The sequence below is a fragment of the Rhinoderma darwinii genome, unplaced genomic scaffold (assembly GCF_050947455.1).
Source record: "Rhinoderma darwinii isolate aRhiDar2 unplaced genomic scaffold, aRhiDar2.hap1 Scaffold_500, whole genome shotgun sequence".
Taxonomy (NCBI): domain Eukaryota; kingdom Metazoa; phylum Chordata; class Amphibia; order Anura; family Rhinodermatidae; genus Rhinoderma; species Rhinoderma darwinii.
In genome coordinates, this window is record NW_027464047.1 from 1 (window position 1) to 25,351 (window position 25,351).

The window sequence follows — 25,351 nt, forward strand, 5'->3', positions numbered from 1 at the left end:
GACCTACCTGTGTACACTAGATGGATGTGATGGAATGTACTGTCGTCCCTACATTTCAAGAAGAAGTAAGAATTGCAGTTGCAACAAAGCCTTGCTTGCCTACAAAGAGAGCAGCAATTTGGATTTGTTACTATGTTACCTAGAAGAATAACAAACTGTGCAAGGATGGAGGTTGTAGGAGCAAGGAGAAGTTGTCTGTAAAGTTGGTGGATGCCTATTTTCCATTTTGCAGTCCCTTGTCTCCCTCTTGTGGCCTCCTGGAGGCAACTAGCTGTGCAAAAAAAAGACAGCCTGGCGGCCGGCTGTTGCAGTGTTGCCCTCTCAGGCAACACTGAGTGACTGACTGAGCCTCACCGTCTTATATAAAGTTCAGACGGAACTTTGCACGTGTCATAGTGGAGCCCTCAGGATTCCAGAGCCAGCTTTCTGACATCATAATGGGGCCTCAGAGATAAAAGCCTGGGCCCAGGCAGTGTTGGTCAGTGCTGCTCAGCAGGCAGCACTGGACTGGACTGGATTACAGCTGATACAAGGTGTGAAGGAACAAGGGGTGGCTGTGGGCATGCACTTGCTGCCGCTGCCAGTGTTTATCTGCATGGCAGCAGGGCATTTGGGCGTTGCCAGGAAGGCGTTTTTATGTAGATTCCTCCTCTTTCAGCACTGCATTGTGGTGCAAGCAAAAGAAGCAAATCCTGTCTGGCTTCCTCTCCGGCCTTTATTCACCTCCCGTGTAGCTGTGAGTGTGTGAGCCTGCAGGGCCCCATGGAATTGCCTAGAAGTAGGCTGAATCGCTGCAAGGGCTGAACAGCAGTATCGGGCAGGCTCGGGCAACGCGCGGCCCGTTCGGGTTATCGCTTCTCGGCCTTTTGGCTAAGATCAAGTGTAGTATCTGTTCTTATCAGTTTAATATCTGATACGTCCCCTATCTGGGGACCATATATTAAATGGATTTTTAGAACAGGGAGATGGAAATAGAGCTTGCTCTGTCCACTCCACGCATTGACCTGGTATTGCAGTATTTCCAGGACCGGTGCACCCTTTCCTTATGTGTTGACTAAAAGCAGATTCCAAAAGTGTTTTTTGTCTTTGCTATTGTTTCTGTCTTTCTGAAGGGATCTCCCCTTTTAATCCCATTATTTCAACACCTGTTGGACAATGCATGAGTGATAATGAGCTCATTGATTAAATGCAATTAATGAATAGATTGCCACCTCTTGTTGTGTGTCGTCTGTGTTTCTGTGTTTCCGGCATTTCACATTGGAACACCTCATTCACCTTCCTTGTCTTCTCTCCGCCCTCCCTTTTAGGTAAGTTAAAGAGCTGCACCTGAGCCAGCCACTGATTGATTGATTGATTGATTGATTGATTGATTGATGCAGCACAACAGTCAAATAGTGGAGTGGAGTAGGGGAACAGCAAACAGCCAATAAAGCAGCCCGCCCGCTCGCCTGCCCGCCACAATGGACCTACCTGTGTACACTAGATGGATGTGATGGAATGTACTGTCGTCCCTACATTTCAAGAAGAAGTAAGAATTGCAGTTGCAACAAAGCCTTGCTTGCCTACAAAGAGAGCAGCAATTTGGATTTGTTACTATGTTACCTAGAAGAATAACAAACTGTGCAAGGATGGAGGTTGTAGGAGCAAGGAGAAGTTGTCTGTAAAGTTGGTGGATGCCTATTTTCCATTTTGCAGTCCCTTGTCTCCCTCTTGTGGCCTCCTGGAGGCAACTAGCTGTGCAAAAAAAAAGACAGCCTGGCGGCCGGCTGTTGCAGTGTTGCCCTCTCAGGCAACACTGAGTGACTGACTGAGCCTCACCGTCTTATATAAAGTTCAGACGGAACTTTGCACGTGTCATAGTGGAGCCCTCAGGATTCCAGAGCCAGCTTTCTGACATCATAATGGGGCCTCAGAGATAAAAGCCTGGGCCCAGGCAGTGTTGGTCAGTGCTGCTCAGCAGGCAGCACTGGACTGGACTGGATTACAGCTGATACAAGGTGTGAAGGAACAAGGGGTGGCTGTGGGCATGCACTTGCTGCCGCTGCCAGTGTTTATCTGCATGGCAGCAGGGCATTTGGGCGTTGCCAGGAAGGCGTTTTTATGTAGATTCCTCCTCTTTCAGCACTGCATTGTGGTGCAAGCAAAAGAAGCAAATCCTGTCTGGCTTCCTCTCCGGCCTTTATTCACCTCCCGTGTAGCTGTGAGTGTGTGAGCCTGCAGGGCCCCATGGAATTGCCTAGAAGTAGGCTGAATCGCTGCAAGGGCTGAACAGCAGTATCGGGCAGGCTCGGGCAACGCGCGGCCCGTTCGGGTTATCGCTTCTCGGCCTTTTGGCTAAGATCAAGTGTAGTATCTGTTCTTATCAGTTTAATATCTGATACGTCCCCTATCTGGGGACCATATATTAAATGGATTTTTAGAACAGGGAGATGGAAATAGAGCTTGCTCTGTCCACTCCACGCATTGACCTGGTATTGCAGTATTTCCAGGACCGGTGCACCCTTTCCTTATGTGTTGACTAAAAGCAGATTCCAAAAGTGTTTTTTGTCTTTGCTATTGTTTCTGTCTTTCTGAAGGGATCTCCCCTTTTAATCCCATTATTTCAACACCTGTTGGACAATGCATGAGTGATAATGAGCTCATTGATTAAATGCAATTAATGAATAGATTGCCACCTCTTGTTGTGTGTCGTCTGTGTTTCTGTGTTTCCGGCATTTCACATTGGAACACCTCATTCACCTTCCTTGTCTTCTCTCCGCCCTCCCTTTTAGGTAAGTTAAAGAGCTGCACCTGAGCCAGCCACTGATTGATTGATTGATTGATTGATTGATTGATTGATTGATGCAGCACAACAGTCAAATAGTGGAGTGGAGTAGGGGAACAGCAAACAGCCAATAAAGCAGCCCGCCCGCTCGCCTGCCCGCCACAATGGACCTACCTGTGTACACTAGATGGATGTGATGGAATGTACTGTCGTCCCTACATTTCAAGAAGAAGTAAGAATTGCAGTTGCAACAAAGCCTTGCTTGCCTACAAAGAGAGCAGCAATTTGGATTTGTTACTATGTTACCTAGAAGAATAACAAACTGTGCAAGGATGGAGGTTGTAGGAGCAAGGAGAAGTTGTCTGTAAAGTTGGTGGATGCCTATTTTCCATTTTGCAGTCCCTTGTCTCCCTCTTGTGGCCTCCTGGAGGCAACTAGCTGTGCAAAAAAAAGACAGCCTGGCGGCCGGCTGTTGCAGTGTTGCCCTCTCAGGCAACACTGAGTGACTGACTGAGCCTCACCGTCTTATATAAAGTTCAGACGGAACTTTGCACGTGTCATAGTGGAGCCCTCAGGATTCCAGAGCCAGCTTTCTGACATCATAATGGGGCCTCAGAGATAAAAGCCTGGGCCCAGGCAGTGTTGGTCAGTGCTGCTCAGCAGGCAGCACTGGACTGGACTGGATTACAGCTGATACAAGGTGTGAAGGAACAAGGGGTGGCTGTGGGCATGCACTTGCTGCCGCTGCCAGTGTTTATCTGCATGGCAGCAGGGCATTTGGGCGTTGCCAGGAAGGCGTTTTTATGTAGATTCCTCCTCTTTCAGCACTGCATTGTGGTGCAAGCAAAAGAAGCAAATCCTGTCTGGCTTCCTCTCCGGCCTTTATTCACCTCCCGTGTAGCTGTGAGTGTGTGAGCCTGCAGGGCCCCATGGAATTGCCTAGAAGTAGGCTGAATCGCTGCAAGGGCTGAACAGCAGTATCGGGCAGGCTCGGGCAACGCGCGGCCCGTTCGGGTTATCGCTTCTCGGCCTTTTGGCTAAGATCAAGTGTAGTATCTGTTCTTATCAGTTTAATATCTGATACGTCCCCTATCTGGGGACCATATATTAAATGGATTTTTAGAACAGGGAGATGGAAATAGAGCTTGCTCTGTCCACTCCACGCATTGACCTGGTATTGCAGTATTTCCAGGACCGGTGCACCCTTTCCTTATGTGTTGACTAAAAGCAGATTCCAAAAGTGTTTTTTGTCTTTGCTATTGTTTCTGTCTTTCTGAAGGGATCTCCCCTTTTAATCCCATTATTTCAACACCTGTTGGACAATGCATGAGTGATAATGAGCTCATTGATTAAATGCAATTAATGAATAGATTGCCACCTCTTGTTGTGTGTCGTCTGTGTTTCTGTGTTTCCGGCATTTCACATTGGAACACCTCATTCACCTTCCTTGTCTTCTCTCCGCCCTCCCTTTTAGGTAAGTTAAAGAGCTGCACCTGAGCCAGCCACTGATTGATTGATTGATTGATTGATTGATTGATTGATTGATTGATTGATTGATTGATTGATTGATGCAGCACAACAGTCAAATAGTGGAGTGGAGTAGGGGAACAGCAAACAGCCAATAAAGCAGCCCGCCCGCTCGCCTGCCCGCCACAATGGACCTACCTGTGTACACTAGATGGATGTGATGGAATGTACTGTCGTCCCTACATTTCAAGAAGAAGTAAGAATTGCAGTTGCAACAAAGCCTTGCTTGCCTACAAAGAGAGCAGCAATTTGGATTTGTTACTATGTTACCTAGAAGAATAACAAACTGTGCAAGGATGGAGGTTGTAGGAGCAAGGAGAAGTTGTCTGTAAAGTTGGTGGATGCCTATTTTCCATTTTGCAGTCCCTTGTCTCCCTCTTGTGGCCTCCTGGAGGCAACTAGCTGTGCAAAAAAAAGACAGCCTGGCGGCCGGCTGTTGCAGTGTTGCCCTCTCAGGCAACACTGAGTGACTGACTGAGCCTCACCGTCTTATATAAAGTTCAGACGGAACTTTGCACGTGTCATAGTGGAGCCCTCAGGATTCCAGAGCCAGCTTTCTGACATCATAATGGGGCCTCAGAGATAAAAGCCTGGGCCCAGGCAGTGTTGGTCAGTGCTGCTCAGCAGGCAGCACTGGACTGGACTGGATTACAGCTGATACAAGGTGTGAAGGAACAAGGGGTGGCTGTGGGCATGCACTTGCTGCCGCTGCCAGTGTTTATCTGCATGGCAGCAGGGCATTTGGGCGTTGCCAGGAAGGCGTTTTTATGTAGATTCCTCCTCTTTCAGCACTGCATTGTGGTGCAAGCAAAAGAAGCAAATCCTGTCTGGCTTCCTCTCCGGCCTTTATTCACCTCCCGTGTAGCTGTGAGTGTGTGAGCCTGCAGGGCCCCATGGAATTGCCTAGAAGTAGGCTGAATCGCTGCAAGGGCTGAACAGCAGTATCGGGCAGGCTCGGGCAACGCGCGGCCCGTTCGGGTTATCGCTTCTCGGCCTTTTGGCTAAGATCAAGTGTAGTATCTGTTCTTATCAGTTTAATATCTGATACGTCCCCTATCTGGGGACCATATATTAAATGGATTTTTAGAACAGGGAGATGGAAATAGAGCTTGCTCTGTCCACTCCACGCATTGACCTGGTATTGCAGTATTTCCAGGACCGGTGCACCCTTTCCTTATGTGTTGACTAAAAGCAGATTCCAAAAGTGTTTTTTGTCTTTGCTATTGTTTCTGTCTTTCTGAAGGGATCTCCCCTTTTAATCCCATTATTTCAACACCTGTTGGACAATGCATGAGTGATAATGAGCTCATTGATTAAATGCAATTAATGAATAGATTGCCACCTCTTGTTGTGTGTCGTCTGTGTTTCTGTGTTTCCGGCATTTCACATTGGAACACCTCATTCACCTTCCTTGTCTTCTCTCCGCCCTCCCTTTTAGGTAAGTTAAAGAGCTGCACCTGAGCCAGCCACTGATTGATTGATTGATTGATTGATTGATTGATTGATTGATTGATTGATTGATGCAGCACAACAGTCAAATAGTGGAGTGGAGTAGGGGAACAGCAAACAGCCAATAAAGCAGCCCGCCCGCTCGCCTGCCCGCCACAATGGACCTACCTGTGTACACTAGATGGATGTGATGGAATGTACTGTCGTCCCTACATTTCAAGAAGAAGTAAGAATTGCAATTGCAACAAAGCCTTGCTTGCCTACAAAGAGAGCAGCAATTTGGATTTGTTACTATGTTACCTAGAAGAATAACAAACTGTGCAAGGATGGAGGTTGTAGGAGCAAAGAGAAGTTGTCTGTAAAGTTGGTGGATGCCTATTTTCCATTTTGCAGTCCCTTGTCTCCCTCTTGTGGCCTCCTGGAGGCAACTAGCTGTGCAAAAAAAAGACAGCCTGGCGGCCGGCTGTTGCAGTGTTGCCCTCTCAGGCAACACTGAGTGACTGACTGAGCCTCACCGTCTTATATAAAGTTCAGACGGAACTTTGCACGTGTCATAGTGGAGCCCTCAGGATTCCAGAGCCAGCTTTCTGACATCATAATGGGGCCTCAGAGATAAAAGCCTGGGCCCAGGCAGTGTTGGTCAGTGCTGCTCAGCAGGCAGCACTGGACTGGACTGGATTACAGCTGATACAAGGTGTGAAGGAACAAGGGGTGGCTGTGGGCATGCACTTGCTGCCGCTGCCAGTGTTTATCTGCATGGCAGCAGGGCATTTGGGCGTTGCCAGGAAGGCGTTTTTATGTAGATTCCTCCTCTTTCAGCACTGCATTGTGGTGCAAGCAAAAGAAGCAAATCCTGTCTGGCTTCCTCTCCGGCCTTTATTCACCTCCCGTGTAGCTGTGAGTGTGTGAGCCTGCAGGGCCCCATGGAATTGCCTAGAAGTAGGCTGAATCGCTGCAAGGGCTGAACAGCAGTATCGGGCAGGCTCGGGCAACGCGCGGCCCGTTCGGGTTATCGCTTCTCGGCCTTTTGGCTAAGATCAAGTGTAGTATCTGTTCTTATCAGTTTAATATCTGATACGTCCCCTATCTGGGGACCATATATTAAATGGATTTTTAGAACAGGGAGATGGAAATAGAGCTTGCTCTGTCCACTCCACGCATTGACCTGGTATTGCAGTATTTCCAGGACCGGTGCACCCTTTCCTTATGTGTTGACTAAAAGCAGATTCCAAAAGTGTTTTTTGTCTTTGCTATTGTTTCTGTCTTTCTGAAGGGATCTCCCCTTTTAATCCCATTATTTCAACACCTGTTGGACAATGCATGAGTGATAATGAGCTCATTGATTAAATGCAATTAATGAATAGATTGCCACCTCTTGTTGTGTGTCGTCTGTGTTTCTGTGTTTCCGGCATTTCACATTGGAACACCTCATTCACCTTCCTTGTCTTCTCTCCGCCCTCCCTTTTAGGTAAGTTAAAGAGCTGCACCTGAGCCAGCCACTGATTGATTGATTGATTGATTGATTGATTGATTGATTGATTGATTGATTGATGCAGCACAACAGTCAAATAGTGGAGTGGAGTAGGGGAACAGCAAACAGCCAATAAAGCAGCCCGCCCGCTCGCCTGCCCGCCACAATGGACCTACCTGTGTACACTAGATGGATGTGATGGAATGTACTGTCGTCCCTACATTTCAAGAAGAAGTAAGAATTGCAGTTGCAACAAAGCCTTGCTTGCCTACAAAGAGAGCAGCAATTTGGATTTGTTACTATGTTACCTAGAAGAATAACAAACTGTGCAAGGATGGAGGTTGTAGGAGCAAGGAGAAGTTGTCTGTAAAGTTGGTGGATGCCTATTTTCCATTTTGCAGTCCCTTGTCTCCCTCTTGTGGCCTCCTGGAGGCAACTAGCTGTGCAAAAAAAAGACAGCCTGGCGGCCGGCTGTTGCAGTGTTGCCCTCTCAGGCAACACTGAGTGACTGACTGAGCCTCACCGTCTTATATAAAGTTCAGACGGAACTTTGCACGTGTCATAGTGGAGCCCTCAGGATTCCAGAGCCAGCTTTCTGACATCATAATGGGGCCTCAGAGATAAAAGCCTGGGCCCAGGCAGTGTTGGTCAGTGCTGCTCAGCAGGCAGCACTGGACTGGACTGGATTACAGCTGATACAAGGTGTGAAGGAACAAGGGGTGGCTGTGGGCATGCACTTGCTGCCGCTGCCAGTGTTTATCTGCATGGCAGCAGGGCATTTGGGCGTTGCCAGGAAGGCGTTTTTATGTAGATTCCTCCTCTTTCAGCACTGCATTGTGGTGCAAGCAAAAGAAGCAAATCCTGTCTGGCTTCCTCTCCGGCCTTTATTCACCTCCCGTGTAGCTGTGAGTGTGTGAGCCTGCAGGGCCCCATGGAATTGCCTAGAAGTAGGCTGAATCGCTGCAAGGGCTGAACAGCAGTATCGGGCAGGCTCGGGCAACGCGCGGCCCGTTCGGGTTATCGCTTCTCGGCCTTTTGGCTAAGATCAAGTGTAGTATCTGTTCTTATCAGTTTAATATCTGATACGTCCCCTATCTGGGGACCATATATTAAATGGATTTTTAGAACAGGGAGATGGAAATAGAGCTTGCTCTGTCCACTCCACGCATTGACCTGGTATTGCAGTATTTCCAGGACCGGTGCACCCTTTCCTTATGTGTTGACTAAAAGCAGATTCCAAAAGTGTTTTTTGTCTTTGCTATTGTTTCTGTCTTTCTGAAGGGATCTCCCCTTTTAATCCCATTATTTCAACACCTGTTGGACAATGCATGAGTGATAATGAGCTCATTGATTAAATGCAATTAATGAATAGATTGCCACCTCTTGTTGTGTGTCGTCTGTGTTTCTGTGTTTCCGGCATTTCACATTGGAACACCTCATTCACCTTCCTTGTCTTCTCTCCGCCCTCCCTTTTAGGTAAGTTAAAGAGCTGCACCTGAGCCAGCCACTGATTGATTGATTGATTGATTGATTGATTGATTGATTGATTGATTGATTGATGCAGCACAACAGTCAAATAGTGGAGTGGAGTAGGGGAACAGCAAACAGCCAATAAAGCAGCCCGCCCGCTCGCCTGCCCGCCACAATGGACCTACCTGTGTACACTAGATGGATGTGATGGAATGTACTGTCGTCCCTACATTTCAAGAAGAAGTAAGAATTGCAGTTGCAACAAAGCCTTGCTTGCCTACAAAGAGAGCAGCAATTTGGATTTGTTACTATGTTACCTAGAAGAATAACAAACTGTGCAAGGATGGAGGTTGTAGGAGCAAGGAGAAGTTGTCTGTAAAGTTGGTGGATGCCTATTTTCCATTTTGCAGTCCCTTGTCTCCCTCTTGTGGCCTCCTGGAGGCAACTAGCTGTGCAAAAAAAAGACAGCCTGGCGGCCGGCTGTTGCAGTGTTGCCCTCTCAGGCAACACTGAGTGACTGACTGAGCCTCACCGTCTTATATAAAGTTCAGACGGAACTTTGCACGTGTCATAGTGGAGCCCTCAGGATTCCAGAGCCAGCTTTCTGACATCATAATGGGGCCTCAGAGATAAAAGCCTGGGCCCAGGCAGTGTTGGTCAGTGCTGCTCAGCAGGCAGCACTGGACTGGACTGGATTACAGCTGATACAAGGTGTGAAGGAACAAGGGGTGGCTGTGGGCATGCACTTGCTGCCGCTGCCAGTGTTTATCTGCATGGCAGCAGGGCATTTGGGCGTTGCCAGGAAGGTGTTTTTATGTAGATTCCTCCTCTTTCAGCACTGCATTGTGGTGCAAGCAAAAGAAGCAAATCCTGTCTGGCTTCCTCTCCGGCCTTTATTCACCTCCCGTGTAGCTGTGAGTGTGTGAGCCTGCAGGGCCCCATGGAATTGCCTAGAAGTAGGCTGAATCGCTGCAAGGGCTGAACAGCAGTATCGGGCAGGCTCGGGCAACGCGCGGCCCGTTCGGGTTATCGCTTCTCGGCCTTTTGGCTAAGATCAAGTGTAGTATCTGTTCTTATCAGTTTAATATCTGATACGTCCCCTATCTGGGGACCATATATTAAATGGATTTTTAGAACAGGGAGATGGAAATAGAGCTTGCTCTGTCCACTCCACGCATTGACCTGGTATTGCAGTATTTCCAGGACCGGTGCACCCTTTCCTTATGTGTTGACTAAAAGCAGATTCCAAAAGTGTTTTTTGTCTTTGCTATTGTTTCTGTCTTTCTGAAGGGATCTCCCCTTTTAATCCCATTATTTCAACACCTGTTGGACAATGCATGAGTGATAATGAGCTCATTGATTAAATGCAATTAATGAATAGATTGCCACCTCTTGTTGTGTGTCGTCTGTGTTTCTGTGTTTCCGGCATTTCACATTGGAACACCTCATTCACCTTCCTTGTCTTCTCTCCGCCCTCCCTTTTAGGTAAGTTAAAGAGCTGCACCTGAGCCAGCCACTGATTGATTGATTGATTGATTGATTGATTGATTGATTGATTGATTGATTGATTGATGCAGCACAACAGTCAAATAGTGGAGTGGAGTAGGGGAACAGCAAACAGCCAATAAAGCAGCCCGCCCGCTCGCCTGCCCGCCACAATGGACCTACCTGTGTACACTAGATGGATGTGATGGAATGTACTGTCGTCCCTACATTTCAAGAAGAAGTAAGAATTGCAGTTGCAACAAAGCCTTGCTTGCCTACAAAGAGAGCAGCAATTTGGATTTGTTACTATGTTACCTAGAAGAATAACAAACTGTGCAAGGATGGAGGTTGTAGGAGCAAGGAGAAGTTGTCTGTAAAGTTGGTGGATGCCTATTTTCCATTTTGCAGTCCCTTGTCTCCCTCTTGTGGCCTCCTGGAGGCAACTAGCTGTGCAAAAAAAAGACAGCCTGGCGGCCGGCTGTTGCAGTGTTGCCCTCTCAGGCAACACTGAGTGACTGACTGAGCCTCACCGTCTTATATAAAGTTCAGACGGAACTTTGCACGTGTCATAGTGGAGCCCTCAGGATTCCAGAGCCAGCTTTCTGACATCATAATGGGGCCTCAGAGATAAAAGCCTGGGCCCAGGCAGTGTTGGTCAGTGCTGCTCAGCAGGCAGCACTGGACTGGACTGGATTACAGCTGATACAAGGTGTGAAGGAACAAGGGGTGGCTGTGGGCATGCACTTGCTGCCGCTGCCAGTGTTTATCTGCATGGCAGCAGGGCATTTGGGCGTTGCCAGGAAGGCGTTTTTATGTAGATTCCTCCTCTTTCAGCACTGCATTGTGGTGCAAGCAAAAGAAGCAAATCCTGTCTGGCTTCCTCTCCGGCCTTTATTCACCTCCCGTGTAGCTGTGAGTGTGTGAGCCTGCAGGGCCCCATGGAATTGCCTAGAAGTAGGCTGAATCGCTGCAAGGGCTGAACAGCAGTATCGGGCAGGCTCGGGCAACGCGCGGCCCGTTCGGGTTATCGCTTCTCGGCCTTTTGGCTAAGATCAAGTGTAGTATCTGTTCTTATCAGTTTAATATCTGATACGTCCCCTATCTGGGGACCATATATTAAATGGATTTTTAGAACAGGGAGATGGAAATAGAGCTTGCTCTGTCCACTCCACGCATTGACCTGGTATTGCAGTATTTCCAGGACCGGTGCACCCTTTCCTTATGTGTTGACTAAAAGCAGATTCCAAAAGTGTTTTTTGTCTTTGCTATTGTTTCTGTCTTTCTGAAGGGATCTCCCCTTTTAATCCCATTATTTCAACACCTGTTGGACAATGCATGAGTGATAATGAGCTCATTGATTAAATGCAATTAATGAATAGATTGCCACCTCTTGTTGTGTGTCGTCTGTGTTTCTGTGTTTCCGGCATTTCACATTGGAACACCTCATTCACCTTCCTTGTCTTCTCTCCGCCCTCCCTTTTAGGTAAGTTAAAGAGCTGCACCTGAGCCAGCCACTGATTGATTGATTGATTGATTGATTGATTGATTGATTGATTGATTGATTGATTGATGCAGCACAACAGTCAAATAGTGGAGTGGAGTAGGGGAACAGCAAACAGCCAATAAAGCAGCCCGCCCGCTCGCCTGCCCGCCACAATGGACCTACCTGTGTACACTAGATGGATGTGATGGAATGTACTGTCGTCCCTACATTTCAAGAAGAAGTAAGAATTGCAGTTGCAACAAAGCCTTGCTTGCCTACAAAGAGAGCAGCAATTTGGATTTGTTACTATGTTACCTAGAAGAATAACAAACTGTGCAAGGATGGAGGTTGTAGGAGCAAGGAGAAGTTGTCTGTAAAGTTGGTGGATGCCTATTTTCCATTTTGCAGTCCCTTGTCTCCCTCTTGTGGCCTCCTGGAGGCAACTAGCTGTGCAAAAAAAAGACAGCCTGGCGGCCGGCTGTTGCAGTGTTGCCCTCTCAGGCAACACTGAGTGACTGACTGAGCCTCACCGTCTTATATAAAGTTCAGACGGAACTTTGCACGTGTCATAGTGGAGCCCTCAGGATTCCAGAGCCAGCTTTCTGACATCATAATGGGGCCTCAGAGATAAAAGCCTGGGCCCAGGCAGTGTTGGTCAGTGCTGCTCAGCAGGCAGCACTGGACTGGACTGGATTACAGCTGATACAAGGTGTGAAGGAACAAGGGGTGGCTGTGGGCATGCACTTGCTGCCGCTGCCAGTGTTTATCTGCATGGCAGCAGGGCATTTGGGCGTTGCCAGGAAGGCGTTTTTATGTAGATTCCTCCTCTTTCAGCACTGCATTGTGGTGCAAGCAAAAGAAGCAAATCCTGTCTGGCTTCCTCTCCGGCCTTTATTCACCTCCCGTGTAGCTGTGAGTGTGTGAGCCTGCAGGGCCCCATGGAATTGCCTAGAAGTAGGCTGAATCGCTGCAAGGGCTGAACAGCAGTATCGGGCAGGCTCGGGCAACGCGCGGCCCGTTCGGGTTATCGCTTCTCGGCCTTTTGGCTAAGATCAAGTGTAGTATCTGTTCTTATCAGTTTAATATCTGATACGTCCCCTATCTGGGGACCATATATTAAATGGATTTTTAGAACAGGGAGATGGAAATAGAGCTTGCTCTGTCCACTCCACGCATTGACCTGGTATTGCAGTATTTCCAGGACCGGTGCACCCTTTCCTTATGTGTTGACTAAAAGCAGATTCCAAAAGTGTTTTTTGTCTTTGCTATTGTTTCTGTCTTTCTGAAGGGATCTCCCCTTTTAATCCCATTATTTCAACACCTGTTGGACAATGCATGAGTGATAATGAGCTCATTGATTAAATGCAATTAATGAATAGATTGCCACCTCTTGTTGTGTGTCGTCTGTGTTTCTGTGTTTCCGGCATTTCACATTGGAACACCTCATTCACCTTCCTTGTCTTCTCTCCGCCCTCCCTTTTAGGTAAGTTAAAGAGCTGCACCTGAGCCAGCCACTGATTGATTGATTGATTGATTGATTGATTGATTGATTGATTGATTGATTGATTGATTGCAGCACAACAGTCAAATAGTGGAGTGGAGTAGGGGAACAGCAAACAGCCAATAAAGCAGCCCGCCCGCTCGCCTGCCCGCCACAATGGACCTACCTGTGTACACTAGATGGATGTGATGGAATGTACTGTCGTCCCTACATTTCAAGAAGAAGTAAGAATTGCAGTTGCAACAAAGCCTTGCTTGCCTACAAAGAGAGCAGCAATTTGGATTTGTTACTATGTTACCTAGAAGAATAACAAACTGTGCAAGGATGGAGGTTGTAGGAGCAAGGAGAAGTTGTCTGTAAAGTTGGTGGATGCCTATTTTCCATTTTGCAGTCCCTTGTCTCCCTCTTGTGGCCTCCTGGAGGCAACTAGCTGTGCAAAAAAAAGACAGCCTGGCGGCCGGCTGTTGCAGTGTTGCCCTGAGTGACTGACTGAGCCTCACCGTCTTATATAAAGTTCAGACGGAACTTTGCACGTGTCATAGTGGAGCCCTCAGGATTCCAGAGCCAGCTTTCTGACATCATAATGGGGCCTCAGAGATAAAAGCCTGGGCCCAGGCAGTGTTGGTCAGTGCTGCTCAGCAGGCAGCACTGGACTGGACTGGATTACAGCTGATACAAGGTGTGAAGGAACAAGGGGTGGCTGTGGGCATGCACTTGCTGCCGCTGCCAGTGTTTATCTGCATGGCAGCAGGGCATTTGGGCGTTGCCAGGAAGGCGTTTTTATGTAGATTCCTCCTCTTTCAGCACTGCATTGTGGTGCAAGCAAAAGAAGCAAATCCTGTCTGGCTTCCTCTCCGGCCTTTATTCACCTCCCGTGTAGCTGTGAGTGTGTGAGCCTGCAGGGCCCCATGGAATTGCCTAGAAGTAGGCTGAATCGCTGCAAGGGCTGAACAGCAGTATCGGGCAGGCTCGGGCAACGCGCGGCCCGTTCGGGTTATCGCTTCTCGGCCTTTTGGCTAAGATCAAGTGTAGTATCTGTTCTTATCAGTTTAATATCTGATACGTCCCCTATCTGGGGACCATATATTAAATGGATTTTTAGAACAGGGAGATGGAAATAGAGCTTGCTCTGTCCACTCCACGCATTGACCTGGTATTGCAGTATTTCCAGGACCGGTGCACCCTTTCCTTATGTGTTGACTAAAAGCAGATTCCAAAAGTGTTTTTTGTCTTTGCTATTGTTTCTGTCTTTCTGAAGGGATCTCCCCTTTTAATCCCATTATTTCAACACCTGTTGGACAATGCATGAGTGATAATGAGCTCATTGATTAAATGCAATTAATGAATAGATTGCCACCTCTTGTTGTGTGTCGTCTGTGTTTCTGTGTTTCCGGCATTTCACATTGGAACACCTCATTCACCTTCCTTGTCTTCTCTCCGCCCTCCCTTTTAGGTAAGTTAAAGAGCTGCACCTGAGCCAGCCACTGATTGATTGATTGATTGATTGATTGATTGATTGATTGATTGATTGATTGATTGATTGATTGATGCAGCACAACAGTCAAATAGTGGAGTGGAGTAGGGGAACAGCAAACAGCCAATAAAGCAGCCCGCCCGCTCGCCTGCCCGCCACAATGGACCTACCTGTGTACACTAGATGGATGTGATGGAATGTACTGTCGTCCCTACATTTCAAGAAGAAGTAAGAATTGCAGTTGCAACAAAGCCTTGCTTGCCTACAAAGAGAGCAGCAATTTGGATTTGTTACTATGTTACCTAGAAGAATAACAAACTGTGCAAGGATGGAGGTTGTAGGAGCAAGGAGAAGTTGTCTGTAAAGTTGGTGGATGCCTATTTTCCATTTTGCAGTCCCTTGTCTCCCTCTTGTGGCCTCCTGGAGGCAACTAGCTGTGCAAAAAAAAGACAGCCTGGCGGCCGGCTGTTGCAGTGTTGCCCTCTCAGGCAACACTGAGTGACTGACTGAGCCTCACCGTCTTATATAAAGTTCAGACGGAACTTTGCACGTGTCATAGTGGAGCCCTCAGGATTCCAGAGCCAGCTTTCTGACATCATAATGGGGCCTCAGAGATAAAAGCCTGGGCCCAGGCAGTGTTGGTCAGTGCTGCTCAGCAGGCAGCACTGGACTGGACTGGATTACAGCTGATACAAGGTGTGAAGGAACAAGGGGTGGCTGTGGGCATGCACTTGCTGCCGCTGCCAGTGTTTATCTGCATGGCAGCAGGGCATTTGGGCGTTGCCAGGAAGGCGTTTTTATGTAGATTCCTCCTCTTTCAGCACTGCATTGTGGTGCAAGCAAAAGAAGCAAATCCTGTCTGGCTTCCTCTCCGGCCTTTATTCACCTCCCGTGTAGCTGTGAGTGTGTGAGCCTGCAGGGCCCCATGGAATTGCCTAGAAGTAGGCTGAATCGCTGCAAGGGCTGAACAGCAGTATCGGGCAGGCTCGGGCAACGCGCGGCCCGTTCGGGTTATCGCTTCTCGGCCTTTTGGCTAAGATCAAGTGTAGTATCTGTTCTTATCAGTTTAATATCTGATACGTCCCCTATCTGGGGACCATATATTAAATGGATTTTTAGAACAGGGAGATGGAAATAGAGCTTGCTCTGTCCACTCCACGCATTGACCTGGTATTGCAGTATTTCCAGGACCGGTGCACCCTTTCCTTATGTGTTGACTAAAAGCAGATTCCAAAAGTGTTTTTTGTCTTTGCTATTGTTTCTGTCTTTCTGAAGGGATCTCCCCTTTTAATCCCATTATTTCAACACCTGTTGGACAATGCATGAGTGATAATGAGCTCATTGATTAAATGCAATTAATGAATAGATTGCCACCTCTTGTTGTGTGTCGTCTGTGTTTCTGTGTTTCCGGCATTTCACATTGGAACACCTCATTCACCTTCCTTGTCTTCTCTCCGCCCTCCCTTTTAGGTAAGTTAAAGAGCTGCACCTGAGCCAGCCACTGATTGATTGATTGATTGATTGATTGATTGATTGATTGATGCAGCACAACAGTCAAATAGTGGAGTGGAGTAGGGGAACAGCAAACAGCCAATAAAGCAGCCCGCCTGCTCGCCTGCCCGCCACAATGGACCTACCTGTGTACACTAGATGGATGTGATGGAATGTACTGTCGTCCCTACATTTCAAGAAGAAGTAAGAATTGCAGTTGCAACAAAGCCTTGCTTGCCTACAAAGAGAGCAGCAATTTGGATTTGTTACTATGTTACCTAGAAGAATAACAAACTGTGCAAGGATGGAGGTTGTAGGAGCAAGGAGAAGTTGTCTGTAAAGTTGGTGGATGCCTATTTTCCATTTTGCAGTCCCTTGTCTCCCTCTTGTGGCCTCCTGGAGGCAACTAGCTGTGCAAAAAAAAGACAGCCTGGCGGCCGGCTGTTGCAGTGTTGCCCTCTCAGGCAACACTGAGTGACTGACTGAGCCTCACCGTCTTATATAAAGTTCAGACGGAACTTTGCACGTGTCATAGTGGAGCCCTCAGGATTCCAGAGCCAGCTTTCTGACATCATAATGGGGCCTCAGAGATAAAATCCTGGGCCCAGGCAGTGTTGGTCAGTGCTGCTCAGCAGGCAGCACTGGACTGGACTGGATTACAGCTGATACAAGGTGTGAAGGAACAAGGGGTGGCTGTGGGCATGCACTTGCTGCCGCTGCCAGTGTTTATCTGCATGGCAGCAGGGCATTTGGGCGTTGCCAGGAAGGCGTTTTTATGTAGATTCCTCCTCTTTCAGCACTGCATTGTGGTGCAAGCAAAAGAAGCAAATCCTGTCTGGCTTCCTCTCCGGCCTTTATTCACCTCCCGTGTAGCTGTGAGTGTGTGAGCCTGCAGGGCCCCATGGAATTGCCTAGAAGTAGGCTGAATCGCTGCAAGGGCTGAACAGCAGTATCGGGCAGGCTCGGGCAACGCACGGCCCGTTCGGGTTATCGCTTCTCGGCCTTTTGGCTAAGATCAAGTGTAGTATCTGTTCTTATCAGTTTAATATCTGATACGTCCCCTATCTGGGGACCATATATTAAATGGATTTTTAGAACAGGGAGATGGAAATAGAGCTTGCTCTGTCCACTCCACGCATTGACCTGGTATTGCAGTATTTCCAGGACCGGTGCACCCTTTCCTTATGTGTTGACTAAAAGCAGATTCCAAAAGTGTTTTTTGTCTTTGCTATTGTTTCTGTCTTTCTGAAGGGATCTCCCCTTTTAATCCCATTATTTCAACACCTGTTGGACAATGCATGAGTGATAATGAGCTCATTGATTAAATGCAATTAATGAATAGATTGCCACCTCTTGTTGTGTGTCGTCTGTGTTTCTGTGTTTCCGGCATTTCACATTGGAACACCTCATTCACCTTCCTTGTCTTCTCTCCGCCCTCCCTTTTAGGTAAGTTAAAGAGCTGCACCTGAGCCAGCCACTGATTGATTGATTGATTGATTGATTGATTGATTGATGCAGCACAACAGTCAAATAGTGGAGTGGAGTAGGGGAACAGCAAACAGCCAATAAAGCAGCCCGCCCGCTCGCCTGCCCGCCACAATGGACCTACCTGTGTACACTAGATGGATGTGATGGAATGTACTGTCGTCCCTACATTTCAAGAAGAAGTAAGAATTGCAGTTGCAACAAAGCCTTGCTTGCCTACAAAGAGAGCAGCAATTTGGATTTGTTACTATGTTACCTAGAAGAATAACAAACTGTGCAAGGATGGAGGTTGTAGGAGCAAGGAGAAGTTGTCTGTAAAGTTGGTGGATGCCTATTTTCCATTTTGCAGTCCCTTGTCTCCCTCTTGTGGCCTCCTGGAGGCAACTAGCTGTGCAAAAAAAAGACAGCCTGGCGGCCGGCTGTTGCAGTGTTGCCCTCTCAGGCAACACTGAGTGACTATCTGAGCCTCACCGTCTTATATAAAGTTCAGACGGAACTTTGCACGTGTCATAGTGGAGCCCTCAGGATTCCAGAGCCAGCTTTCTGACATCATAATGGGGCCTCAGAGATAAAAGCCTGGGCCCAGGCAGTGTTGGTCAGTGCTGCTCAGCAGGCAGCACTGGACTGGACTGGATTACAGCTGATACAAGGTGTGAAGGAACAAGGGGTGGCTGTGGGCATGCACTTGCTGCCGCTGCCAGTGTTTATCTGCATGGCAGCAGGGCATTTGGGCGTTGCCAGGAAGGCGTTTTTATGTAGATTCCTCCTCTTTCAGCACTGCATTGTGGTGCAAGCAAAAGAAGCAAATCCTGTCTGGCTTCCTCTCCGGCCTTTATTCACCTCCCGTGTAGCTGTGAGTGTGTGAGCCTGCAGGGCCCCATGGAATTGCCTAGAAGTAGGCTGAATCGCTGCAAGGGCTGAACAGCAGTATCGGGCAGGCTCGGGCAACGCGCGGCCCGTTCGGGTTATCGCTTCTCGGCCTTTTGGCTAAGATCAAGTGTAGTATCTGTTCTTATCAGTTTAATATCTGATACGTCCCCTATCTGGGGACCATATATTAAATGGATTTTTAGAACAGGGAGATGGAAATAGAGCTTGCTCTGTCCACTCCACGCATTGACCTGGTATTGCAGTATTTCCAGGACCGGTGCACCCTTTCCTTATGTGTTGACTAAAAGCAGATTCCAAAAGTGTTTTTTGTCTTTGCTATTGTTTCTGTCTTTCTGAAGGGATCTCCCCTTTTAATCCCATTATTTCAACACCTGTTGGACAATGCATGAGTGATAATGAGCTCATTGATTAAATGCAATTAATGAATAGATTGCCACCTCTTGTTGTGTGTCGTCTGTGTTTCTGTGTTTCCGGCATTTCACATTGGAACACCTCATTCACCTTCCTTGTCTTCTCTCCGCCCTCCCTTTTAGGTAAGTTAAAGAGCTGCACCTGAGCCAGCCACTGATTGATTGATTGATTGATTGATTGATTGATTGATTGATTGATTGATGCAGCACAACAGTCAAATAGTGGAGTGGAGTAGGGGAACAGCAAACAGCCAATAAAGCAGCCCGCCCGCTCGCCTGCCCGCCACAATGGACCTACCTGTGTACACTAGATGGATGTGATGGAATGTACTGTCGTCCCTACATTTCAAGAAGAAGTAAGAATTGCAGTTGCAACAAAGCCTTGCTTGCCTACAAAGAGAGCAGCAATTTGGATTTGTTACTATGTTACCTAGAAGAATAACAAACTGTGCAAGGATGGAGGTTGTAGGAGCAAGGAGAAGTTGTCTGTAAAGTTGGTGGATGCCTATTTTCCATTTTGCAGTCCCTTGTCTCCCTCTTGTGGCCTCCTGGAGGCAACTAGCTGTGCAAAAAAAAGACAGCCTGGCGGCCGGCTGTTGCAGTGTTGCCCTCTCAGGCAACACTGAGTGACTGACTGAGCCTCACCGTCTTATATAAAGTTCAGACGGAACTTTGCACGTGTCATAGTGGAGCCCTCAGGATTCCAGAGCCAGCTTTCTGACATCATAATGGGGCCTCAGAGATAAAAGCCTGGGCCCAGGCAGTGTTGGTCAGTGCTGCTCAGCAGGCAGCACTGGACTGGACTGGATTACAGCTGATACAAGGTGTGAAGGAACAAGGGGTGGCTGTGGGCATGCACTTGCTGCCGCTGCCAGTGTTTATCTGCATGGCAGCAGGGCATTTGGGCGTTGCCAGGAAGGCGTTTTTATGTAGATTCCTCCTCTTTCAGCACTGCATTGTGGTGCAAGCAAAAGAAGCAAATCCTGTCTGGCTTCCTCTCCGGCCTTTATTCACCTCCCGTGTAGCTGTGAGTGTGTGAGCCTGCAGGGCCCCATGGAATTGCCTAGAAGTAGGCTGAATCGCTGCAAGGGCTGAACAGCAGTATCGGGCAGGCTCGGGCAACGCGCGGCCCGTTCGGGTTATCGCTTCTCGGCCTTTTGGCTAAGATCAAGTGTAGTATCTGTTCTTATCAGTTTAATATCTGATACGTCCCCTATCTGGGGACCATATATTAAATGGATTTTTAGAACAGGGAGATGGAAATAGAGCTTGCTCTGTCCACTCCACGCATTGACCTGGTATTGCAGTATTTCCAGGACCGGTGCACCCTTTCCTTATGTGTTGACTAAAAGCAGATTCCAAAAGTGTTTTTTGTCTTTGCTATTGTTTCTGTCTTTCTGAAGGGATCTCCCCTTTTAATCCCATTATTTCAACACCTGTTGGACAATGCATGAGTGATAATGAGCTCATTGATTAAATGCAATTAATGAATAGATTGCCACCTCTTGTTGTGTGTCGTCTGTGTTTCTGTGTTTCCGGCATTTCACATTGGAACACCTCATTCACCTTCCTTGTCTTCTCTCCGCCCTCCCTTTTAGGTAAGTTAAAGAGCTGCACCTGAGCCAGCCACTGATTGATTGATTGATTGATTGATTGATTGATTGATTGATTGATTGATTGATGCAGCACAACAGTCAAATAGTGGAGTGGAGTAGGGGAACAGCAAACAGCCAATAAAGCAGCCCGCCCGCTCGCCTGCCCGCCACAATGGACCTACCTGTGTACACTAGATGGATGTGATGGAATGTACTGTCGTCCCTACATTTCAAGAAGAAGTAAGAATTGCAGTTGCAACAAAGCCTTGCTTGCCTACAAAGAGAGCAGCAATTTGGATTTGTTACTATGTTACCTAGAAGAATAACAAACTGTGCAAGGATGGAGGTTGTAGGAGCAAGGAGAAGTTGTCTGTAAAGTTGGTGGATGCCTATTTTCCATTTTGCAGTCCCTTGTCTCCCTCTTGTGGCCTCCTGGAGGCAACTAGCTGTGCAAAAAAAAGACAGCCTGGCGGCCGGCTGTTGCAGTGTTGCCCTCTCAGGCAACACTGAGTGACTGACTGAGCCTCACCGTCTTATATAAAGTTCAGACGGAACTTTGCACGTGTCATAGTGGAGCCCTCAGGATTCCAGAGCCAGCTTTCTGACATCATAATGGGGCCTCAGAGATAAAAGCCTGGGCCCAGGCAGTGTTGGTCAGTGCTGCTCAGCAGGCAGCACTGGACTGGACTGGATTACAGCTGATACAAGGTGTGAAGGAACAAGGGGTGGCTGTGGGCATGCACTTGCTGCCGCTGCCAGTGTTTATCTGCATGGCAGCAGGGCATTTGGGCGTTGCCAGGAAGGCGTTTTTATGTAGATTCCTCCTCTTTCAGCACTGCATTGTGGTGCAAGCAAAAGAAGCAAATCCTGTCTGGCTTCCTCTCCGGCCTTTATTCACCTCCCGTGTAGCTGTGAGTGTGTGAGCCTGCAGGGCCCCATGGAATTGCCTAGAAGTAGGCTGAATCGCTGCAAGGGCTGAACAGCAGTATCGGGCAGGCTCGGGCAACGCGCGGCCCGTTCGGGTTATCGCTTCTCGGCCTTTTGGCTAAGATCAAGTGTAGTATCTGTTCTTATCAGTTTAATATCTGATACGTCCCCTATCTGGGGACCATATATTAAATGGATTTTTAGAACAGGGAGATGGAAATAGAGCTTGCTCTGTCCACTCCACGCATTGACCTGGTATTGCAGTATTTCCAGGACCGGTGCACCCTTTCCTTATGTGTTGACTAAAAGCAGATTCCAAAAGTGTTTTTTGTCTTTGCTATTGTTTCTGTCTTTCTGAAGGGATCTCCCCTTTTAATCCCATTATTTCAACACCTGTTGGACAATGCATGAGTGATAATGAGCTCATTGATTAAATGCAATTAATGAATAGATTGCCACCTCTTGTTGTGTGTCGTCTGTGTTTCTGTGTTTCCGGCATTTCACATTGGAACACCTCATTCACCTTCCTTGTCTTCTCTCCGCCCTCCCTTTTAGGTAAGTTAAAGAGCTGCACCTGAGCCAGCCACTGATTGATTGATTGATTGATTGATTGATTGATTGATTGATTGATGCAGCACAACAGTCAAATAGTGGAGTGGAGTAGGGGAACAGCAAACAGCCAATAAAGCAGCCCGCCCGCTCGCCTGCCCGCCACAATGGACCTACCTGTGTACACTAGATGGATGTGATGGAATGTACTGTCGTCCCTACATTTCAAGAAGAAGTAAGAATTGCAGTTGCAACAAAGCCTTGCTTGCCTACAAAGAGAGCAGCAATTTGGATTTGTTACTATGTTACCTAGAAGAATAACAAACTGTGCAAGGATGGAGGTTGTAGGAGCAAGGAGAAGTTGTCTGTAAAGTTGGTGGATGCCTATTTTCCATTTTGCAGTCCCTTGTCTCCCTCTTGTGGCCTCCTGGAGGCAACTAGCTGTGCAAAAAAAAGACAGCCTGGCGGCCGGCTGTTGCAGTGTTGCCCTCTCAGGCAACACTGAGTGACTGACTGAGCCTCACCGTCTTATATAAAGTTCAGACGGAACTTTGCACGTGTCATAGTGGAGCCCTCAGGATTCCAGAGCCAGCTTTCTGACATCATAATGGGGCCTCAGAGATAAAAGCCTGGGCCCAGGCAGTGTTGGTCAGTGCTGCTCAGCAGGCAGCACTGGACTGGACTGGATTACAGCTGATACAAGGTGTGAAGGAACAAGGGGTGGCTGTGGGCATGCACTTGCTGCCGCTGCCAGTGTTTATCTGCATGGCAGCAGGGCATTTGGGCGTTGCCAGGAAGGCGTTTTTATGTAGATTCCTCCTCTTTCAGCACTGCATTGTGGTGCAAGCAAAAGAAGCAAATCCTGTCTGGCTTCCTCTCCGGCCTTTATTCACCTCCCGTGTAGCTGTGAGTGTGTGAGCCTGCAGGGCCCCATGGAATTGCCTAGAAGTAGGCTGAATCGCTGCAAGGGCTGAACAGCAGTATCGGGCAGGCTCGGGCAACGCGCGGCCCGTTCGGGTTATCGCTTCTCGGCCTTTTGGCTAAGATCAAGTGTAGTATCTGTTCTTATCAGTTTAATATCTGATACGTCCCCTATCTGGGGACCATATATTAAATGGATTTTTAGAACAGGGAGATGGAAATAGAGCTTGCTCTGTCCACTCCACGCATTGACCTGGTATTGCAGTATTTCCAGGACCGGTGCACCCTTTCCTTATGTGTTGACTAAAAGCAGATTCCAAAAGTGTTTTTTGTCTTTGCTATTGTTTCTGTCTTTCTGAAGGGATCTCCCCTTTTAATCCCATTATTTCAACACCTGTTGGACAATGCATGAGTGATAATGAGCTCATTGATTAAATGCAATTAATTAATAGATTGCCACCTCTTGTTGTGTGTCGTCTGTGTTTCTGTGTTTCCGGCATTTCACATTGGAACACCTCATTCACCTTCCTTGTCTTCTCTCCGCCCTCCCTTTTAGGTAAGTTAAAGAGCTGCACCTGAGCCAGCCACTGATTGATTGATTGATTGATTGATTGATTGATTGATTGATTGATTGATTGATTGCAGCACAACAGTCAAATAGTGGAGTGGAGTAGGGGAACAGCAAACAGCCAATAAAGCAGCCCGCCCGCTCGCCTGCCCGCCACAATGGACCTACCTGTGTACACTAGATGGATGTGATGGAATGTACTGTCGTCCCTACATTTCAAGAAGAAGTAAGAATTGCAGTTGCAACAAAGCCTTGCTTGCCTACAAAGAGAGCAGCAATTTGGAAGCAATTTGGATTTGTTACTATGTTACCTAGAAGAATAACAAACTGTGCAAGGATGGAGGTTGTAGGAGCAAGGAGAAGTTGTCTGTAAAGTTGGTGGATGCCTATTTTCCATTTTGCAGTCCCTTGTCTCCCTCTTGTGGCCTCCTGGAGGCAACTAGCTGTGCAAAAAAAAGACAGCCTGGCGGCCGGCTGTTGCAGTGTTGCCCTCTCAGGCAACACTGAGTGACTGACTGAGCCTCACCGTCTTATATAAAGTTCAGACGGAACTTTGCACGTGTCATAGTGGAGCCCTCAGGATTCCAGAGCCAGCTTTCTGACATCATAATGGGGCCTCAGAGATAAAAGCCTGGGCCCAGGCAGTGTTGGTCAGTGCTGCTCAGCAGGCAGCACTGGACTGGACTGGATTACAGCTGATACAAGGTGTGAAGGAACAAGGGGTGGCTGTGGGCATGCACTTGCTGCCGCTGCCAGTGTTTATCTGCATGGCAGCAGGGCATTTGGGCGTTGCCAGGAAGGCGTTTTTATGTAGATTCCTCCTCTTTCAGCACTGCATTGTGGTGCAAGCAAAAGAAGCAAATCCTGTCTGGCTTCCTCTCCGGCCTTTATTCACCTCCCGTGTAGCTGTGAGTGTGTGAGCCTGCAGGGCCCCATGGAATTGCCTAGAAGTAGGCTGAATCGCTGCAAGGGCTGAACAGCAGTATCGGGCAGGCTCGGGCAACGCGCGGCCCGTTCGGGTTATCGCTTCTCGGCCTTTTGGCTAAGATCAAGTGTAGTATCTGTTCTTATCAGTTTAATATCTGATACGTCCCCTATCTGGGGACCATATATTAAATGGATTTTTAGAACAGGGAGATGGAAATAGAGCTTGCTCTGTCCACTCCACGCATTGACCTGGTATTGCAGTATTTCCAGGACCGGTGCACCCTTTCCTTATGTGTTGACTAAAAGCAGATTCCAAAAGTGTTTTTTGTCTTTGCTATTGTTTCTGTCTTTCTGAAGGGATCTCCCCTTTTAATCCCATTATTTCAACACCTGTTGGACAATGCATGAGTGATAATGAGCTCATTGATTAAATGCAATTAATGAATAGATTGCCACCTCTTGTTGTGTGTCGTCTGTGTTTCTGTGTTTCCGGCATTTCACATTGGAACACCTCATTCACCTTCCTTGTCTTCTCTCCGCCCTCCCTTTTAGGTAAGTTAAAGAGCTGCACCTGAGCCAGCCACTGATTGATTGATTGATTGATTGATTGATTGATTGATTGATTGATTGATTGATTGATTGATTGATGCAGCACAACAGTCAAATAGTGGAGTGGAGTAGGGGAACAGCAAACAGCCAATAAAGCAGCCCGCCCGCTCGCCTGCCCGCCACAATGGACCTACCTGTGTACACTAGATGGATGTGATGGAATGTACTGTCGTCCCTACATTTCAAGAAGAAGTAAGAATTGCAGTTGCAACAAAGCCTTGCTTGCCTACAAAGAGAGCAGCAATTTGGATTTGTTACTATGTTACCTAGAAGAATAACAAACTGTGCAAGGATGGAGGTTGTAGGAGCAAGGAGAAGTTGTCTGTAAAGTTGGTGGATGCCTATTTTCCATTT

General features: G+C 47.7%; 17 non-coding genes across 17 annotated transcripts; all 17 read left to right on the forward strand.

Moving 5' to 3' along the window:
• The first annotated feature begins 850 nt into the window (after positions 1 to 850).
• LOC142720699 (U2 spliceosomal RNA) lies at positions 851 to 1,041 on the forward strand. The gene has a single exon (XR_012873472.1). It is a non-coding gene; the product is annotated as a U2 spliceosomal RNA (small nuclear RNA).
• Positions 1,042 to 2,314: 1,273 nt separating this feature from the next.
• LOC142720711 (U2 spliceosomal RNA) lies at positions 2,315 to 2,505 on the forward strand. Its single transcript, XR_012873484.1, has one exon. It is a non-coding gene; the product is annotated as a U2 spliceosomal RNA (small nuclear RNA).
• A 1,276-nt stretch (positions 2,506 to 3,781) lies between these two features.
• Positions 3,782 to 3,972, forward strand: LOC142720537 (U2 spliceosomal RNA). Its single transcript, XR_012873315.1, has one exon. It is a non-coding gene; the product is annotated as a U2 spliceosomal RNA (small nuclear RNA).
• Positions 3,973 to 5,272: 1,300 nt separating this feature from the next.
• LOC142720550 (U2 spliceosomal RNA) lies at positions 5,273 to 5,463 on the forward strand. The gene has a single exon (XR_012873327.1). It is a non-coding gene; the product is annotated as a U2 spliceosomal RNA (small nuclear RNA).
• Positions 5,464 to 6,751: 1,288 nt separating this feature from the next.
• LOC142720562 (U2 spliceosomal RNA) lies at positions 6,752 to 6,942 on the forward strand. The gene has a single exon (XR_012873339.1). It is a non-coding gene; the product is annotated as a U2 spliceosomal RNA (small nuclear RNA).
• Positions 6,943 to 8,230: 1,288 nt separating this feature from the next.
• On the forward strand, positions 8,231 to 8,421 carry LOC142720574 (U2 spliceosomal RNA). Its single transcript, XR_012873351.1, has one exon. It is a non-coding gene; the product is annotated as a U2 spliceosomal RNA (small nuclear RNA).
• A 1,288-nt stretch (positions 8,422 to 9,709) lies between these two features.
• On the forward strand, positions 9,710 to 9,900 carry LOC142720586 (U2 spliceosomal RNA). The gene has a single exon (XR_012873362.1). It is a non-coding gene; the product is annotated as a U2 spliceosomal RNA (small nuclear RNA).
• A 1,292-nt stretch (positions 9,901 to 11,192) lies between these two features.
• LOC142720598 (U2 spliceosomal RNA) lies at positions 11,193 to 11,383 on the forward strand. The gene has a single exon (XR_012873374.1). It is a non-coding gene; the product is annotated as a U2 spliceosomal RNA (small nuclear RNA).
• Positions 11,384 to 12,675: 1,292 nt separating this feature from the next.
• On the forward strand, positions 12,676 to 12,866 carry LOC142720610 (U2 spliceosomal RNA). The gene has a single exon (XR_012873387.1). It is a non-coding gene; the product is annotated as a U2 spliceosomal RNA (small nuclear RNA).
• Positions 12,867 to 14,146: 1,280 nt separating this feature from the next.
• Positions 14,147 to 14,337, forward strand: LOC142720622 (U2 spliceosomal RNA). The gene has a single exon (XR_012873399.1). It is a non-coding gene; the product is annotated as a U2 spliceosomal RNA (small nuclear RNA).
• A 1,300-nt stretch (positions 14,338 to 15,637) lies between these two features.
• Positions 15,638 to 15,828, forward strand: LOC142720634 (U2 spliceosomal RNA). The gene has a single exon (XR_012873411.1). It is a non-coding gene; the product is annotated as a U2 spliceosomal RNA (small nuclear RNA).
• A 1,276-nt stretch (positions 15,829 to 17,104) lies between these two features.
• LOC142720646 (U2 spliceosomal RNA) lies at positions 17,105 to 17,295 on the forward strand. The gene has a single exon (XR_012873423.1). It is a non-coding gene; the product is annotated as a U2 spliceosomal RNA (small nuclear RNA).
• A 1,272-nt stretch (positions 17,296 to 18,567) lies between these two features.
• On the forward strand, positions 18,568 to 18,758 carry LOC142720660 (U2 spliceosomal RNA). Its single transcript, XR_012873436.1, has one exon. It is a non-coding gene; the product is annotated as a U2 spliceosomal RNA (small nuclear RNA).
• A 1,284-nt stretch (positions 18,759 to 20,042) lies between these two features.
• LOC142720672 (U2 spliceosomal RNA) lies at positions 20,043 to 20,233 on the forward strand. The gene has a single exon (XR_012873447.1). It is a non-coding gene; the product is annotated as a U2 spliceosomal RNA (small nuclear RNA).
• Positions 20,234 to 21,521: 1,288 nt separating this feature from the next.
• LOC142720678 (U2 spliceosomal RNA) lies at positions 21,522 to 21,712 on the forward strand. Its single transcript, XR_012873452.1, has one exon. It is a non-coding gene; the product is annotated as a U2 spliceosomal RNA (small nuclear RNA).
• A 1,280-nt stretch (positions 21,713 to 22,992) lies between these two features.
• On the forward strand, positions 22,993 to 23,183 carry LOC142720679 (U2 spliceosomal RNA). Its single transcript, XR_012873453.1, has one exon. It is a non-coding gene; the product is annotated as a U2 spliceosomal RNA (small nuclear RNA).
• Positions 23,184 to 24,483: 1,300 nt separating this feature from the next.
• Positions 24,484 to 24,674, forward strand: LOC142720680 (U2 spliceosomal RNA). The gene has a single exon (XR_012873454.1). It is a non-coding gene; the product is annotated as a U2 spliceosomal RNA (small nuclear RNA).
• The last annotated feature ends 677 nt before the right edge of the window (positions 24,675 to 25,351 follow it).